Source organism: Nannobrachium achirus (genome assembly GCF_963921795.1).
Source record: "Nannobrachium achirus genome assembly, chromosome: 20".
Classification (NCBI taxonomy): Eukaryota; Metazoa; Chordata; class Actinopteri; order Myctophiformes; family Myctophidae; genus Nannobrachium; species Nannobrachium achirus.
In genome coordinates this window covers 18688563-18708976 of record NC_137827.1, presented here as the reverse complement: position 1 = coordinate 18708976, position 20414 = coordinate 18688563, and positions in this window count along the sequence as shown.

The following is a 20414-nucleotide window of genomic DNA, read 5'->3' as shown; positions in this document are numbered from 1 at the left end:
GATACGAGGTTTCTGCCCGACAGTGACGATATTTTAATGATCATGTTGCGAGGAAAACGTTGAGATAATAGCCATTTTGGTTAGAAGTGACTGAAAATAACGTTGTACCTCCAAGTTTAAAATGATACTAAATATTTTTTCAAGTGTCCAAATAAATTCCAAATATTATCAAATGATCTCGCGGCAACCCCTGGACTGCCGTCGCGGCACCCCAGGGTGCCCCCGTCACCCACTTTGAAAACCCCTGACCTAGTTACTTAGTTTACCTTCCACCACCGCCACATTGGATGTGACTGTGCTCTGTGTGCAACAACCTACTTGATATTCACCTGGCTCTGGCACATCTGACTGCCTGGGAGCTATCTCTGGGGCGTCAATTGGGTATGGCAGGGATATGCAGCTGCCATACCCTGGGTCCAGGGGGGAAAATAAAAGTTACTTTTAAATATCAATCCATGAATGTCTCTTTGTCTATCTGTGCTGATCATTATGTTGTTAAATTACATTAAAATAACTACAAATGCAAAATTTAACATAATGGTCACTTTAACAAGGTATTATAATTGTATTCTCCCCATCTTGACAAAATGGTATATTCCCAGGTTCCGCAGGTCAGCTGCACAGGTGCAATGAATTATTGTTAATTGTGGCACGTTTACTTGAAAAAACATTCCAGGCTGCCATATCCAGCCCAAGAAACCTTAGAAACCAGTGTAAAAAACTGACAAAAGTCTTTTTTTTTTTCAGACATTGTGAAAATAGCCGATCTACATGCTCACAACGCCTCGCAGCGCGAGGCGTTGTGAGCATGTAGATCTGCTATTTTCACAATAGAACCGTGTTATCCAAAATGTAATGCCTATTTTCCATGAGGACTCCCATCTTTGCCATACCCTAGCTTTTGCTGAACTGACGCCACTGAGCTCTCTCTCTCTCTTATCTGTCCACAGACATACAGCCAGGCAGGCCAATCCCCTCTTAGTCAGATCTCCCCCCAAAAAATGTTGGGGGGGGGGGGGGGGGGGGGGCAGGAGGGGGTGGGCTGCAGGAATGTCACAAATAGCGGCTAAAATCTATGCTCCGGCGCACAACGGTGTGTCTCGCGCTTCGCCCCGGAAATAGCAGACTCACGCGTTGTGAGCTTGTATGCGGAGCAGTGATGGCTGAGTGGTTAGTGTCCATACCTAGGACTCCGGAGGCCCCAGAGGTCGCAGGTACGATTCCCCGCTCCAGCTATCACTGCTCCCCTCCCCCTCGCGCTTCTTGTGGGCAGCACTGGGTTCAGCTGGGTTAAGCTGAAAAAAGCAGCTGCGTTGGGCTGCGATATCTGAATTTCCCTCGCGGGAGGAGTAGGCAACTATCATTATCATAACTATCATTATTATATTGCTGGTGCTTGAAGGTCTGCTGTTTTCGGTTAAAGTACGAAAAATTAGCTTAACGGCTTGGAACCGAGAGAAGGGGAACGATGAAAAAAAAGTGGGAGGGGGGGGGGGGGAGTCAGAACGGCATTGGATTCTTATCAAATAATGACTAAATAATATTTGACTCCACACAGGTCTGCTGATGATGAATGTCTCCGTGCTTCACGATGAGTTAGTGTTGTAGGGATGGGACGATACGCGATTTTATCGTATATCGCGGTAAAAAACACTCACGATAATCATATCGTGGAGATTTAATTTATCGTGATATCGTCCTCCGTCATGCACTGGGATCAGTTCACCTTTTATTTTCCGAACTGCATTGTGTTTAACCCCCTATAATTAGTAAAAGGTACTTTTTTTTCACTCTCTATCAAAATGTCTTTGCCAGTCTTTGCCAATCTACAAGCTCAATTGAGCTTGTAGATCTGCAATTTTTTGGCAGATGTTCCGCCTCAGGATAATGGATTTTGAATATCGCGATAATGTCGTAAATCACAATTTCTTTTCTCGCAACAATGACATTTTCATATCATCCCATCCCTATAGTGTTGTTTGGCTGCTCTGTTTGGGCCTTTTACTGACTGACCGGGCTTTTATTGTGTCCGTCTCTGTGCAGCGTACACTGAGCGAAAACATGGCGGAGGGCTCCCGAGACCAGGGGAGTGCGGTGGGTGCCACCCCCACTCCCACTCCCACCCCCAACCCCACCACCACCATCACCACCACCACCACCGTCATCGATCCAGATGAGGACTCGCCCAATATGATCGTCTACAGAAAGGTAAGTCAACCCGCCCCCCCACCACGCACACACAGAGTCACACACACACACACACACACACACACACACTGGTTACTGATCACGTCTTCACAGTTCCCAGTGATTCACTGTCAAAACCAGTTGTCCGGGAACCTCTGTTCTGGTAGCTCCTGTAGGACAGACATCTCTCTCTCTCACTCTCTCTCTCTCACTCTCTCTCTCGCTCTCTCTCTCTCTCTCGCTCTGTCGCTCTCCGCCCAACCCCAGCTCTAATCAGCAGGCACGTACAGAGAATGTTAGAGAGGCAGGGGCTGAACTAAAAGGGCACTTTGGGTGAAAACATCAAAAATAGCAGACCTCCAAGCTCACAACGCGTCGCGCTGCGACGCGTTGTGAGCTTGGAGGTCGGCTATTTTCGATGCTTATATGCCACACTGAACTAAGCATAATCAAGTCAATACTGGAGATTTCTACACAAAGAATGCAATTATTTCAACATAAGCTGCTGCGTTCAAGTTCAGGAGAGTTTGGACAAGGCAATTCTCATGAATGCTGTCTTCAGGTATGGCATGGAAAGATGGCATTTGCATTTCTTTCACCATAGTAACAACTGCATTCATTGGTCTAGACCCAGGAGAGGGCAGTTTTTACAGGCTCAAGCCCCCTTTGATGTATATGTCTGCACGTGCCTGCTAGTCAGTGGTCTCCAGCCCTCTAAAGTTTCAATAAGCTCTCGTCAATCCTGTCCAGGGAGAGAGAGAGAGAGAGCGAGCGAGAGAGGTCCTTCACTGTCAAGGGCAATTACATCGTCCCCCACGTCCCTCCCCCCCCATACCTCACTCAACTGCGGCCCTTTGATTGGAGAGGGTGGGCGGCTATTGGTGGCTAATTAGGACTGTGTGTGTGTGTGTGTGTGTGTGTGTGTGTGTGTGTGTGTGTGTGTGTGTGTGTGTGTGTGTGTGTGTGTGTGTGTGTGTGTGTGTGTGTGTGCGCGTGCGTGCGTGCGTGCGGAGTGGTGGTTATAGGTTGGATGGAAGGATGGAAGGGAGGAAGAGGCTCAGGCCATGGCTACACGGAGCTGGATTTTTCATATATCCTGGTTTTTCAGATATCCACATAGAAAAATATCTATGTCCACACGACAAACATATCTAGGTCTAAAATAATCTGATTCCCCAGACCTCCACTAGGGGGACAAGCACACACACAGTAAAGTATTCAGAGATATCCGGGTTCCATGTCTACACGGATCCAGATATCCAGATATTTTTCAATGTCTCCACTTATTTATCCGGATTGAAAAATATCCAGCTCCGTGTAGCCATGGCCTCAGTCTCCACACTTTGGGCTTACGGGAGCGTCCAATATGCAGTGGTGGAAAAGTAACATAATGTCACTGTCGGGCAGAAACCTCGTATCTCCAAAGTTTCAAATTTGTACGTTCTTTTCGCAAAGTAAAGCACTGCTTCATCATACAAGGCCATCGCACAAAAGTAGTGAAAACAGCCGATCTACAAGCACACGTGCGAGGCGTTGTGTGCTTGTAGATCGGCGGTTTTCATTAGTTTAAATCATTTTTAAAATGATAAATACAAACGTTTTGGACATACAAGGTTTCCACCCGACAACGACGACTATGTTTACTCAAGTACTGTGCTTAACCACTTAACACTTGGGATGCCATTATTGTTGTAATTATTTGGATACAGAGTGCCGCCATTCACTTGCACTTTATTTTGAAGAGCCCCGGAAGCCACGATCGTGTCCATGTTGTGGAAATTCACTAAATCCGGATGTAGACCCGGATGTTTACTTTCACACGGAAATGAAAAATTCGAACCGACCAGTGTCGCCGTGAAAAAAAAAAAAAATCTCTGCGATCGAAGCGTATTTGGAGAAAGATTGATAGATGATAACGGGGCCTTATCACGTTCCTGGACGTCCATGTGGTTGAGTGGACTCCCTCAGGGCTCTTGTGTCTTCAGTTTTATTGGAAGTTTTCCCTGCAAAATAGCAGATTGTTAAGCTCACAACATGTTTTTACTTGAGTATTTACATTTTTCTTATTTTTTAAGAGTTTGAATTGTGAAACAAAATAAAATTGATATATTCTTCATGAGTACATTTATTTTTGATACTCCTAAGTATATTTTGAGTCCCCATACTTCTGTACTTTCACTCAAGTCACATTTTTGAACTTTTGGTATTTCTACATCGAGGTATATTTTTAAAGTACTTCATCCGGTACCGTTTCCACCACTGCAACAACACAGAGATTGTTATCCAAAGAAAAACAAAAAGAACATCATTTTTGATCGGTTGTGCCTTCTGCTTCTGCCCTTCCCCCGCTCCCCACTGTGCTGTGAAGAAGTAACTCTCCACGGCCCACGGGCCACGGCACAGGGATGACAGATAATGTCCCCTTGTCACATATACCTGGGCTGATTGTTGACTGTGTGCGGCTGGCTTCAATGCTGTGCCGTCGCTTTTAACACCGCTGTGAAATGGAGCGTCGCCGTGCAATTTCGAGTCGCAGGGCGACAGCTCAATTTAAATGCATTTCTGTCGTTGGGAGTGTTCAGTTTTCGTCTTCACTTCCCCCCATGCCAGATAAAGTGTCAAAGTCTATTATGTAGGCCTTGGCAATGGTAACGGAGAAACTAGGAGGAAATTCATATCAGCGCTGATAGTGTGTGTGTGTGTGTGTGTGTGTGTGTGTGTGTGTGTGTGTGTGTGTGTGTGTGTGTGTGTGTGTGTGTGTGTGTGTGTGTGTGTGTGTGTGTGTGTGTGTGTGTGTGTGTGTGTGTGTGTGTGTGTGTGTGTGTGTGCGCGCGTGCGTGCGTGCGTTGTCGGGTGGCAACCTTGTATGTGCAAAACCGTTTGTTTTGTATTTCCCCTTTTAAAAATGATTTAAACTAGCGAAAATGGCTGATCTACAAGCACACAACGCCTCGCATCCCTGGACAGGATCAAGCTTCATACTCAGTTTGTCACTTCCATCATACACACTCGGCATACATACAGTAGGAGCACAAAAAAAAAACATTCTACTGCAACTCATGGTGCTTGTTGTCAGGGGCGTCACAATGGGTAGGAAAGTGGGACTGAGTTACTGGGGCCCAAGGTGGAGGGGCCCTAATAACTTTATCTATTGAAAAATAGCAGATATACAAGCTCACAGCGTGGCACCGAGTGCCGCGCTGCAAGCTTGTAGATCTGCTATTTTTGAAAAGTTGTGAAAATGTGTGAAAATCTTTGAATATATGTATTTTTTAAGCGAACATTTCTAACTCAAATTTTGCTTCTGGGGGTCCCTGCACTCCCTGGAACTAAATATTTTGAGATCGGGGTCCGTGGCCAAATACATATCATCTTGGGGGTCCTTGACATAGGTTTCTTGCACACATTTTCACGATTTTTCAAAAATAGCAGATATACAAGCTCGCAGCGCGGCACTCGGTGCCGCGCTGTGAGCTTGTATATCTGCTATTTTTCAATAGTTAACATTCATGGGGGGCCCGCAGTGAATCCTTGTACCCAGGGCCCAGAATTTGGTGTGACGCCCCTGCTTGTTGTCACACGACTTGATACCATGACGAGTGTGTCACGCTTCCTGCAGTTGGCACCGTCCATTTTGCTACATGTAGAAGTGCACTAGGGCAGGGGTCTTCAACGTTTTCAGGCCAATTACCCCTTAGTTGAGAGAGAGAGATGAAGCAGAGACCCCCACAACCTTTTCAGAGATTCCACAATTTCATTGTCTGACGGCACAATCGTCAGTGTATTTTGGATTCATGTAAATTTGTGTTTTCAGATATTTAACCACTTGAACCATCAATACTTAATAAACTTGACCTTTCGCTCTGTACTTGGTGTGCTCTTTTTCCCCTACCTCTTTGCCGAAAGTAGCCGATCTACAAGCTCACAACGCACTCTCAGCGCGAGGCGCTGTGAGCTTGTAGATCGACTAAGTTCTCCCGGACCCCCTGTTGAAGACCCCTTGCACAAGGGGATTTTGGAGTCTCTGGTTGTTTCTGGCAGGAATCCTCAGGGCTTTCACAGGAAACCTACGCTCCTCGGCCAAGAGTTGTTGCCGGGCGCTCGGGCAAAGTTCCTGCCCACCACCACAGAGTAGAGGTTGTGGTGTCAAATCCACTGTGGTGCATCCGGCTTTGTCAAGCATCTATATACACCAGAGGTTTTCTACCTTTTTCATATCAAGGTCCATTACTTATTCTGTATTTGGGCCACGGACCACCATTGGATGAGATTTGGCCTCTCAGGCCCAAAACGTATAGAAGATTTTGTCCACAATTCCATGCTGTATTGATGTGGTGCCATAGGAGAGATAACCGGATAACCGACAAAAATTGTGTAGACTTCTTGTAAATTATGTAATGCGGACGTTTAACAATAATGCATTATGTGAGAGCATAAAATGAAACCAAATGGACAGGTAAGGACCTGTAAGCATCCATTTTGGTTTCATTTTACCCTCTCAAGAGTTAACCCTCTAAGGCCCACGGTTGTAATATTACAACGTTTGTATTTTATCCAAAAAAAGGTTTAAATCATTTTATTTTAGCTCCCCCTACCACCTAAACACCACAATTGGATTCTATTGTTTAGTATTACAATGCCATTGGCCACAATATTTGCATATAAATACCCCCCACAGGGGCTGACATTCACACCCGCCACACCCGCTGAAATTCCAGAGTTTTGACGAACAACATCTCACTTTTTCATGGAAGCTATACCTCACAAAAACATAAGTAAAATGCCTGTACTATTTTTTTTGGTGATCATTAGAATGTCTAGAACATGTACATATGTTATTATTGTGAAAAATATCCCCCATATGTAAATTAGAGCATAATTTATGATTTTTGATTTATGGCTATAAAATCTTACAAAAACATTTTTTTGAAAAAAACATTACATTTTCCTCTTAATAGGACTCCTACAACACCATCTGATTTTTTTCAATTTTTTATTTCAAGTATTTCTTAATGCGGGCCTTAGAGGGTTAAAGATCTACAACTGGCAACTCTAAAATTAGAGCATTTCTCCTGGTACCTATTTAGCTTCTCCCCCCACCCCTCACTCATCACCAGCACAGCACTTGAGTCAAAATATAGATATTGTATTGATATCTCCATATATTACACTTTTTTGTAAATGAATACCCTACTTGATCATACACTACTACAGCAAGGGTTTTCGACAGGAGGTCCGGGACCCCTAGGGGGTCCTCAGAGTTACTACAGGGGGTCCTCCAAAGTCTTTTTTAACCACTTGAACCCTTGTGTCCATATTCTGAGAATTTTAGCCAAAAATAGCTTTGGCGTAGAGAAAAGAGCAGACTAAGTACAGAGTGAAAGGTCAAGTTTATTAAGTATTAACGGTTCATGTGGTTAAATATCTGAGAACACAAATGTACATGAATCCAAAATACACTGATGATTGTGCTGTCAAACAATGAAACTATATAGAATCTATGAAAAGGTTGTAGGGGTCCCTGCTTCATCTCTCTCTCAACTAAGGGTTCCTTGGCCTGAAAACATTGAAGACCCCTGTACTACAGCATCACACGAAAGCGTCAAAAGTAGCAGATCTGCAAGCTCGAAACGCGGCGTGAAGATCTGCTACTATTTTGCTACTGTTTTTTTTTTTTTTTTTTGAAAATAACACTTTTAGACACAAATATTGCTCAGACAAATGTGTTTGAGTTAAAGTACTACCTACTGTACTTGCTTACTTGCTGTGGAGGGGACAGGAATCAAGTATTCAAAAGTGTACGCTTAAGCAAAAAAAGCGTGTCACCACCACCGCCCCGGTTGTTGTGCACGTTTCGTAAGAGCAGCCGGAAGGAAGGCAGGCAGGCAGGCGTGCTACAGCTACAGAGAGAATGCCCTGTTTTTTCAGACTGATTGTAACTCAAAGCCGGACGTATTTATCGATTCTTACAGCTATTATATAATGCTGCCTTTCGCCCGGGGCCACGGTGCATTTATAGAAGGCTAGTTATCACTTGTGTAAAAGGATACCGCCTGAGGGGAATATTCATAATTGCATAAATGTTCATAGCCAGTGACTGCGAGCAGATGGTGGATCTGCTGAGAGTGACAGGATGTTTCCACCCTTCTGCTTTGAACATGGGATGTTGTGGGATTCGGTGGTTCTCAGACTTTTCCGTGTCGAGGAGGACCTCCCAAATGAATGTGTATTTGGCTGTGGACTGTGGACCCCTCTGAGAAGGTTTTGTGTCAGGGACCCCTGACACATTAAAAATGATCATTAAAAATGATATATTTTTTATATTTATTTCAAAATGTTAAAAATAGCAGATGTACAAGCTCGCTGTGAGCAGCCAACGTAGTGTAAAAATCGATGAAGTTAACGCGTTGTGTTCTTGTAGATCGGCTATTTTCACTACTTCTTAAACATTTGTTTTCTAATTTATGGGATTTCTTAGGTGTTTCTTTTATTTATTCATGAAATTACTTAGACAAATCTGAATCAGAATTTGTTTTATAATTCATGAAAAAAAATTGCTTTTTTTGGGAATGCTTTTGGAAAATGTTTTGAAATGAATAATAACTAGTAAGACGCCTCTGGCCAGTGATGTATATCGGACCAGTTACCCGTATATGGAGACCCCTGGTACCCATATATGGAGATCCATGTACTGTATATAGAGATATGCTGTGAGACCCCAGATACTCAGTTATTCGTTATGTGAAAGTCCTATGATGTCTATGATATCTGACATCATACCCTTTTATGCCCATACGCGGAGATCTGTCTGTAGAACCAGACACACAGATATGGGCTGTCTTGGCCATACATGGATTCTGTTACTGTGGTATGTGGCCGATGTGGCCTACATGTATGGGCATTCCTATATGAAGTCCTGTTAGATATGGACTTAATATTGATGACATCAACTCCATATATGGACATAAAAGTGATTCTGTTAGTGTGACACACATTTAAGGGACCCATAGAAATGTGTCCGTGACCCACAAATGGGTGCCGACCCAGTGTTTGGGAAACAGTGGTCTAAATGAATGATGAGTCATGCACCTGATGAAGACCATTCAGGTGGAAATGTTCTGTACTCCAAATAAAAACCTCACTTTGGGAGGAGCATCGAGAACATTGTGCAGGTACTAGTTCTTTTTAAATCCATGTAGGCCTACAATTATTGAATGCTTTAACTATTGAAAAATAGCAGATATACAAGCTCACAGCGCGGCACCGAGTGCCGCGCTGCGAGCTTGTAGATCTGCTATTTTTGAAAAATCTTGAAAATGTGTGCAAATGTTTCAATATATATTTTTCAAAGCAGACTTTTGTAACTCAAATCACTGCTTCTGGGGGGTCCCTGGAACAACATATTTTGAAATAGGGGTATGCGGCCGAATAAATGTAATTTTGGGGGTCCTTGACATGAACAAGTTTGAGAACAGCTGATTTAGAGGAAGGATTTAGAAGTCGGGTCAAAGATCGGGTCAAAGATATTCAAAGACTTGCACACATTTTCACGATTTTTCAAAAATAGCAGATCTACAAGCTCGCAGCACGGCACTCGGTGCCACGCTGTGAGCTTGTATAACTGCTATTTTTCAATGGTTAAGGCATAAAATAGTGGTTAAAGTGGTTAAAATCTAACGCGACTCGGGTGCGTTCCAGGTATTTGAGTGTTTAAATCCTGCACTGTCCATGTGCGTGCGGTGCCGTTGTATACACTCCCTTGGACTGCAATAAGAAAGAAGACTATGATCCCGATACAAAGCCTGCACGAGGCAGGCATGAAACAAAGCAATACAAAATTCATTGTCGACTCCCCTCAACATCCATTCTTCTCTGGATGTGACTCGGTGAGCCAGCAAAAACGGCAAAAGCAAAGTGCTTGAAGCTATTGTTTGCTCCCAGCCTCCTCCATCAAGCTGCTGAACAGGGACGTGCAGAGAATGTTGTTGGAGAGGCAGGGGCTGACATTTCTAAATGGGCCTTGTAGTGAAAATATCGAAAATAGCAAACCTCCAAGCTCACAATGCGTCTACACAGAGAGGGCAATTCTTTCAACATAAGATGCTGCATTCAAGTTCAGAAAGAGTTTGAAGGCAATTCTCTTAAATGCTGCCTTCAGGTATGGCATGGAAAGAGGATATTTGCATTTCTTTCACCATTACATAGTAAAAACTGCATTCATGGTCTGGAGAGGGCACTTTTTACAGATGGATAAAAGGGCAGGGGCTCAAGCCCCCTTTTATGTCTGTGTGCACGTGCCTGCTGCTGAACTCTGATGCTAAAAGGCTGTGAGTTTCACGTCTTGGCAAGCAGATGAAAAACATCACACGTGAAGGAAAGAAGGAGGCTGCTGGCAAAGGAGACGCGAATGATGAAGCATTGACTAAAAATATAGTTTTGATGCCGCTGACTGACTCCACCTTATAGCTCGAAGCACTTGACCTAGTTATGACCATATATATATATATATGAGAAAGGCTAGATGGCTTACGCACGTTGTTGGCCAATGGGGACTGACATCGCCACATGGCGGCCATCTTGCTTCGGGGCAGCTCGCCCGCTCATAACATTAATGTGTATAGTGCATGTATTATTTAAATGATTATAGCTTGCTCAATTTTCCACCGATTTTCAAATGGCTAATTGGTTTGTTATAAACGTCAGAGATGTAGTTATTTTACTGCATACTTACGAATAATTATATCCATGTATTTCATATGAAAATAAAATAACAACAAGTCGATGGGTAAAGCAACTCTACACACACACACACACACACACACACACACACACACACACACACACACACACACACAGTATTTATATTAAATCAATATTTATAATATATTAAACATTTCATACTTGTCTCCACCAGCCGAAGGCATGGGGGAGAGTATGTTTTCCCCTCCGTCCGTCCGTGTGTGTGCGTGTGTCCGTGTGTGGGTCCTCGCAGTTTGTTACCGCCTAATCTCAGTCGCCGTTGGCCCGGTCGCTGCCAAAATGAGCACACACACTTCCTGGATACCAATTCAGAACCTCTGACCCACATTTTTCAAATGGGCCTGTTCTAGCACCACCATGAGGCCGATGTTCGCAAAACACATTTCTGTACACTACTCTTACAGATTTTGTCCAAAAATCCTACAAATCGGTAGGCAGTATCCCGACAGTCATGTGATCGACATGGATCTGTCCGATTTTGCATATTCCATCCTGATTGGCTAAGATTGGCTTCCAAAGTTTGTAGGATTGAGCCGTTTCGAACAAAATTCCTCAAATCACAAACGCAAAGTGCAATTATCATGAAATTGCACACACACATTCCCAATAGGCCGAGAAAGAAATGCCACTTAATAAATAAAAAAATCAGCCTCATGGTGGCGCTATAACAGGCCGATTTGTGGTTTTACCTATAACTCCACCGATCAGTGTCAAACTTTGTACACACACTCCCTAGAGGCCAAGGAAAAACCCTTTCACTGCATTTTTCACATCAGCCTTTTATAGCGTCACCTTTGGGCCGACTGATGTAAAACAAATTTTTTGGATATTACTCCTTCAGATTTTCTCCAAAAATAACACAAATCACAAGTACACAGTATCTCTATAGTCATGTGATCAAGTCTGATCCATCTGATATTTCATATTCCATCCTGATTGGCTAATATTAGGTTCCAAAGTTTGCAGGATTGCTCCGTTTTTGAACAAAATGCCTCAAATCATCAACGCAGCTTGCGATTACCGTGAAATTTGCCACACATATTCCCACTATGTCAAGGAACAAATGCTACCCTTTTCACATTGGCCTGTTATAGCGCCACCAGCAGGTAGACTTTAGCAAAACACATTTTTGCCCCACACACACAATGCCCCAAACCATGCATGCAGTGTTTCATTTTCATTTCATTTATTTTTGTTTCGCACATGTAGTGTACATTTCCATCATATCATACTTAGTTCAGAGAATCAATATATCTTTTTTTTTTTTACAGTACACCCATGCACAAAAAGGAGCAAGCAGAAGAATAAATTCTTATAAATACCTGCCCCCTCTTCAAAAAACTAAACTATTGATTGGTATATCCAAATCATGTTCTTGCCTTGAGAAGTAAAATATATACAAAAAACCATACCGAACCAAAACAAAACTCAACAACAAAACAGCGAAAAAGCAAAACAAAACAAAACAAGCATCACAAAAACAAGCATCAATTGAACCATTTAAATAATTAAGCAAAACAATATAACAAAAAAACAAACTCCAAGGTCTTATCTTATCCTATTCGGATTCTTCATAGGTTTTAATTATTTTATTTTTATAGCATCTTTTAAATTGGTAAATATTTGAACAACTTTTTAAATCATTGTGGAGAGAGTTCCACATTCTTATTCCTGTAACTGAAGGACACATCTGTCTTTGAGTGGTCCGTGCAATTTTATGTTTAAAATCATATTTCCTCCTACTTTCACCACTTTCAGAACTGGCTTCAAACAGTCTTTGAATTTTAGATGGCAGTGTTTTGTTTTTTGCCCTAAACATTATTAATAATGTCTGTAATTTTACAATTTCTTCCAGTTTTAAAACTCGTGATTTTATAAATAGGCTGTTTGTGTGTTCTAAATAATGTGCTTTATGCATAATTCTTACTGCTCTCTTCTGCAATAAGTATAATGGTTTTATTGTTGTTACATAGGTATTACCCCATACTTCTGCACAATAACTGAGATATGGTGAAATGAGAGCACAATATAATGTTCTCATTGCCTTATAATCGAGCACATGTTTAACTTTATTTAAAATAAAAATGCTTTTTGACGTCTTTTTCTTAACATGTGCTATTTGTGATTTCCATGTGAGATTGTCATCCACTATAACGCCTAGAAATCGAAATTCTGTTACTCTTTCAATGTCAGTTCCATCAATAGTTAAAACCACCTCCTCGTCTTTATTACGATTACCGAAGATCATACATTTTGTCTTTTCCAAATTTAACGATAACTTGTTTGCATCAAACCATCTTTTAAGTTTTGTCATTTCATGTACAATGATTCCAGCTAACTCTTGCAAATCCAATCCAGAGCAATGAAAATTTGTGTCATCTGCAAACAAAATAAATTGTAACATTTTTGACACATCACAGATGTCATTAATATATAAATTAAATAGTTTGGGTCCTAAAACCGAACCTTGGGGCACCCCACACTCAATTTTCATACACTCAGATGTGTTACCTGCACACTGCACATATTGTTGCCTATTATTAGCTTCTCATCCAGTCCAGCACTATTCCTCTCACACCATATGTATGTAACTTAGCAATCAAAATAGAATGATTCAAAGTATCAAAAGCCTTTTTCAGATCTATAAACACTCCTATTGTATATTTATTGTCATGTGTTGCTGTTGATATCTCTTCTATGATATTCATTAAAGCTGTTGCTGTGGACCTATTTTCCCGAAAGCCATATTGGCTTTCACTCAACAATTGATGCTTTTCAATAAAACAATCAAACTTTTTGGCAAATAGCTTTTCAAGCACTTTGGAAAATTGTGAGAGCAATGACACTGGTCTGTAGTTGTTGAAGCTATGTTTATCTCCTGATTTAAAAAGTGGGATAACTTTAGCAACCTTCATTCTGTCTGGGAAAATACCTGTGTGAAATGAAAGATTAAAAATATAACAAAGGGGTTTGATTATGCAGTCAATGGTCCTTTTCACTATCACCATATCTAACCCATCAAGGTCAGTGGATGTCTTGTTTTTAGACTTTGTTACAATTGCTATTATGTCTTTTTCACTGACCTCTCCCAAGAACATAGATTGCAATACTTTGCTATCTCCTCTCCAACCACCCTGTTCTGGCTCATCATGTTTTTTTATTAAATCTGCCAGTTTTGGTCCAATATTTCCAAAAAAGGAATTGAATTCATTTACCACCTCGTTCATATCTTTAATAACCTCGTTTTTATTATTGAAATAGCTTGGCAGGTTTGAGGTTGGGGATTTGTTTCCCATTACTTTATTTAAAATGTTCCAGGTGCCTTTAATATTATTTTTATTTTCGTCTAACAACTTACTGTAATAATCTTTCTTGGCCTGTCTCATAATTAATACCAACTTATTTTTGTAAGCTTTATATTTATTTTCAGCAGACTTTGTTCTAAATTTTATAAAATCTCTGTACATTTTATTTTTCTTCTTACATGCATTCTCCAGACCCTTTGTGATCCAAGGTTTTATATTTATATTTTTTTTATTCCTAAATAATACCAGTGGACAGTGTTTGTCATACAATGCCAAGTAAGTATTTAAGAAAGCCTTATATGCAACATTGACCTCATTTACATAGACCCCATCCCAGTCTTCCTTCAAAAGATCCTCCCTGAACCTGTTTACAGCTTCATCTTTTCTTATTCTTATATATCTATCCACACTGTCCTCCACCTTTCTCTTCATCTGACAGTCAAAAGTTACAAAAACAGGTGAATGGTCACTAATATCACTTATCACAATTCCAGTTATGATGTTGTTCTCCAGACTGTTTGTAAAAATGTGGTCAATTAATGTAGCAGAGGTTTCAGTTATTCGACTGGGCTTATCTATCAATGGGTATAATCCTCTTCCATATAACATTTCCAAATAGTCTGATGATGCCTTATGACTAGATGTTTTTAAAAGGTTAATATTGCAGTCACCACAGATGAAATATGTTTTATTATCCTGTAGCCTACTCAATATATCTTCAAGTGAATCCGTAAATGTTTCTACCATTGACCCAGGTTTCCTGTAAATACACGTAACAATTATATTTCTCCTTCTTTCCATTTCAACTTCCACGGTTACACACTCCAGTAAATCATCAATAGCCACTGTCATATATTCAACTTGTTTACATTTCAAATCACTATCAACAAAAATTGCCACACCTCCTGCCTTTCTATTTAATCTATTTATGTGATATAAATCGTACCCATCAATATGGAAATCAATACCCCTTTCCTCCTTTATCCATGTCTCCGATAAAGCAATCAGATTAAACCTACCTTTAAGAGTATTCAGAAAATCATTTATCCGTGTTAACCTTTTGTACAAACTTTGGCAGTTAAAATGTATAACTGAAAATGTGTTACCGAGTAGATCAACCTTGTCCCTCACTTGCTTCTCAGAATAATAATTGCAAGTAGAATTGATGGAATTTAATACATGTCTTTCAGGATCAATATCTGATTCGAAATCAAAAAGTGTATCATTGTCCACTAAATGATCTTCAAGTGTCTCTGTCATTAATAATTATTGTTATTTCTCCTTTTTTTCGTTTCCATACCCGAGTGAAATAACGAGTCCTCTCATACCTTTCCAGTAGTTGCGCCCAGGCAGACTCCCTGCAAGCCACCCGCCAGTCCGCTGTCAAACGGTGACGCCAGCCTACTTTACCGGCTTCAAAACCGGCTAGAGTCGTTACTCTGGTGCCGTTCCAACGTATCCTCTCATTCCGAACCAATGTCCATCTCCGACGTGTATCAGTGTCCTTGCCCGCATGTTTAATGCTACATGTAGCCAAACAATCCAGGTCGTCCGTCACAGTCACTGTCATTCTCCCTTGTATTTGTCCAACTCCTTGAGATCCCTGATCATTACGATCTTGGCCTCTTCTCCGTTGAGCTTTATCATTGTCCGATTGCCATGAAAGGTATAAGGTGAAGAACATATGCCACCCTTTTTACATTGGCCTATTATACAGTAGCACCACCAGGACGCCTGGCCTGGTGGAGACCTGTGCTCGGAAGAACACTGCTTCTAGTTCAATTTATTTGTAATAGTAATATTTACATTATTCTATAATAAATCACATTAAAATATATTTATTTGATCAAATCTGTGTCATGTTGACTTTCTGTAAGCTATGTTTAGAGATGGGATGTTAGAGTTAAACACACATCCAGCTCATTTTCCGTGGCAGTTTTTTCCAGAATAATGGCATATTTATGCTCCCTCGTGTGCATGGCGTCGCACCCCAACATGTTCACTGCACACAACACGTCGTGATCTTGTATATCAGCTGTTTTCGTCTAAGGGCTGATGCACACTCCACTTTTAGAGACAAATTTATTTCGGTTCGGCTCTTTGTTGGCACAAGGGGGGGGGGGGGGTATACCGTCATTAATTCGGCTGTTCGGTGTCTGCGGAGATTTTGTGACTCCCCCAAACCGAACCGAAATAAATTAAGTGGAGTATGCATCGGCCCCAAGTCTAAATGAGGCGTTGGCGGGGCAGGAAGGCTAAAAGGCAGAGAGAGAGAGAGAGAGAGAGCGAGAGAGAGAGAGAGAGAGAGAGAGTAGTGGTGCTGCTGCTGCAGTGCGGGGGTCTCTGGGGAAGGTGGGGTTGCTCGGTCACAGTGCTCGTGGCCCCTGGACTGTGTGGGCATAGTGTGAAAGGGGTCGTGGCTTGCTGAAGAGGGCCAGATGGCCACCAATATGCTCTGACTGCCACCAGGGAGAACACGGCCACCTTGGCCCCCCTTGGCCTGGAACTCGTGTCAGCGTGTGAAGAGATGACAGCCTGGTGGCACTGAGGCTCGCTGCTGGCTTGAAAAGAACCCATCCACAAGTTCGTTGGGAGCTAGTTGATCGGCCTGTGTATCATACTGTGGGTTTATTTAAGGGGCAGCCGTAGCTGAATGGTTAGTGTCCATACCTAGGACTCCGGAGGTCCCAGAGGCCGCAGGTACGATTCCAGCTCCAGCTATGTGTCGGAAGTGTTCATGAGCAAGACACCTAACCCCTAACTGCTCCCCTCCCCCGCGCTCCTTGTGGGCAGCACTGGGTTCAGCTGGTTTAAGCTGAAAACTGAATTTCCCTTGTGGGATGACGTAGGTAAATTCTTCTTCTTCTTCTTCTTCTTAAGGGGTTAAACTCATTTTGATGCCATAAGAAAAAGTATAAAAAGATAGGCCTAGGGTTCCCGAGGAGGCAAAAATCCAATGCAGGGAGGGAGTAGCCTAGTAAACTGACTCCTCCCATCTTCAGTTCGATCCTGCTCGCATTCGAATGAAGGCAGGAAGAGAGACTGGTTTACGAGGCTAGGGAGGGAGACCACTGTACAATGCAAAATAAGTTAGTTTAATGCCTTTAAACTGCTAATTTTACAACATTTTGCTTAGGCAAACAAACAAACAAGTGGCTTAACAAAGATGGGGTCCTCCTGCATGGAACCCCCCAAGGACATCGGTCCCAAGACTACAATTTGATTAGCACTGTTCTAAAAAAAACACTTTCGCATCAAACGCGACACCCGTGCATATCTCCTTGTATGGGCTGTTCTGTCCGTGACATCAGCTGTGGTGATGATGACGGTCTCTGCATACTTTCTATGGCGTTTAGTCTCGTGTGGCATTAGTTTTGTACTACGGACACACAAAGCCAGACGTAGGAGCGGTTAGCACTGCTCAAAAAGTAGTAGTAGTAGTCCTGCCAATTAATGTGCACAAAACAGCAACAACTATGGATAGAAGAAGAAATGCTATGACAAAAAGACCAAACATGCTTTGTCTGCCCAGGGAGAACAAAGCCACCTTGGTCCCCTCGGCCTGGCCCCGTGTCAGCTGTGAAGAGATGACAGCCTGCTGGAGGGTAGGGTCAGGTTGCTGCTAGATGTCCTCACTGGAGGAACGCTTTTTTGGCCCCTATATTATGCACATTAAAGCTCTGTCCACACCGGCGAATTAGCGAAAGCGACGTGAATAAGCGAACCAAAAAGGCGAAGAATTCGCCATTCGCCCTTTTCCATACACACCAAAAAGCGACGCGAATATGCGTATAATATTCGCTTAATTCGTCTAAAAACGAGGGGGCGATATCTGCCTGCATAGGCACAGGAGAAAGGAGAAGAAAGGAGAGAGAGGAGAGGAGAGAGGAGAACGGAGACAGGGAAACAAATAAAACAATGGAAACTATATCCTCAAGTGATGATGAGACCTGGCCGTGGTTGTTAGCCTATTAAATAAGAAAAAGAACAGAAGAGACAAGTGACAACACGCGTTCTCCGTTTCCCCTCAGCTCCGGCCGGGGGCAGAGTAGACACTAGACAGGGTCGGTCAGTGTTTTATCATGTCAATCATTATGTGTATTACCCGAGAGGACCAAAGAGGACCCGTACTGTGTGTGTACTTTCTGCTTTTTATGCAAACTGTAAAGCAATCAATCAATGTGTGTGTGCGCGCGCTGGCGTGCGCTATAAGGAACGAACTACTGGAGTTCTGTTTAACGTGTGTGCTGTGTTTAGGCTGGCCTGACCTAGGATCATGGTCTGTTAGCCGTGAGGCAGCGAGATGAATGGCTGTGTAACAGTGAGATGATAATGCTGGTCTAGGATCAGTTTAACAGCAGGGGGAAAATATATTGGTGCGTGCGTAATGCATGCGTGATGCGTAGCCTGCTGCCAGGATAATGAGAAAGCAGCCGCGACCGCAATCAAGTTAAACCATGACTTTACTCTCTGTAGTTAGAAAATAGCCTAAAAGTATTCCTTTTAATCTCTGGCTTTTGTTTCGATCTTAATATTATAGATTCCTTGGTAGCCTTCTTCTGCCTGTCTGTCAATCAGTTAACAGCGCACGCTGCACGGCTGCAATGAGTTACATGAAAGAGGGTTTTAATAATGATTAAATGGTCGGGTCTCTCGGAAATAAAAGGATCTCGGTCTGTAAAAAAAGAGAGTCAGTGTAAAGTAACTAAAAGTAGCCTACATTTACTTGAGTAGCCTGTACTTGTAGGTATTTGTACTTGAGTCGAATTTCCAGTACTTTCCTTCTAATCGACTCATTTCGGATCCTATTGTAGGCTATTTAATACCCAGCGATTTATTTTTAAACATTAGTCTTTTTGCAGATATAAAGTAGCCTACAATAACAAACACATAAACCATGTTTTTACCAGTAAGACATTCGAGTAGGCTACTTTTCCCAAGCAGCCACGCAGACGAGACACGGAAAAGGAGAAAGACACTGTTCCCCTCGGCCTCAATGTAACGTGAAGGTCCCTCCACCATTCTCTCTCTCTCTTGAAATAGGGTAGAGTGAGCTTACTTTGATACAGAGAGAGAGAGGAATTCGCCTTTGAACGTTCGCTTAATTCGACACAAGGGCGAATAAAAAACAGACGCCTTTTCGCTTTTTCGAAATTCGCGTTTGGTGTGGATGCTTCCATTGACTTTATAAGGTTTTAAACAAAAGGCAAAAAATACGCTAATTCGCTATTCGCCAATTCGCCCTCTGTGTGTACGAACCTTAATGCTGCATTCACACTGCAGATATATAGTTGAACGTTTTGCTTGCTTGGTCAATGTTATCTCAATGGAAACCAGCTTTAAAGATACAGGACACACACCAAACGAAGGTTTGGAAGCTTTAAAGCTGGTTTCCATTGAGATAACATTGACCAAGCAAGCAAAACGTTCAACTATATATCTGCAGTGTGAATGCAGCTTTAGACCTGAAAAATACCTTCTTCTAAATCCTAACGGTTTTCTGAAAAACTTATGTTTCTTTATCTGTGTGGTGCTCAACGTTTTTAATGTCAAGGACCCCTAAAATGATATGTATCTGGTCGTGGACCCCAGTCTCAAAAAATATTCTGTTCCAGGGACCCTGAGAAAGAAAGATTTTAGTTACAAATGTTTGCTTTAAAGAAGACCTTTATATGGTCATGGCTGAGTGAGTCGTAGTGACATAGCGGACGATGTGGTTCGCCAATTAGCCAATTTTAATATGTGTTGAATATAATATTCAACATTTTTGAAGATGTTTGTATTCTGGAGGGGGTTAATATCCTAAAATAGTGGGGTTGCGTGTCTAACAGCGAGAGAGAAATATTGTCCCTGTCTGGCTTGTCTGGCCACTGCCATGTTATATCTTCTATCTACATCAATGTTTTACGACAGCCATTTTATGAAGAACATTTCTACTGGTTATTTTCATTTTTATTTTTTATATAGCCTCAAAGCCAAAAATAGCTGAACCAAGAGCTCACAAAGCATCGTGCTGACCTTGCAGATCTGCTATTTATTTGGCATCACAATGTTGTGCAATTAAGTATAAAACAACCATTTCTTTTGGTAAATTGTCATCACAATGTCTACTTCTCAAATGTAATACTATACTTGTGCCGACAGATATGGCCTTCACAAGCA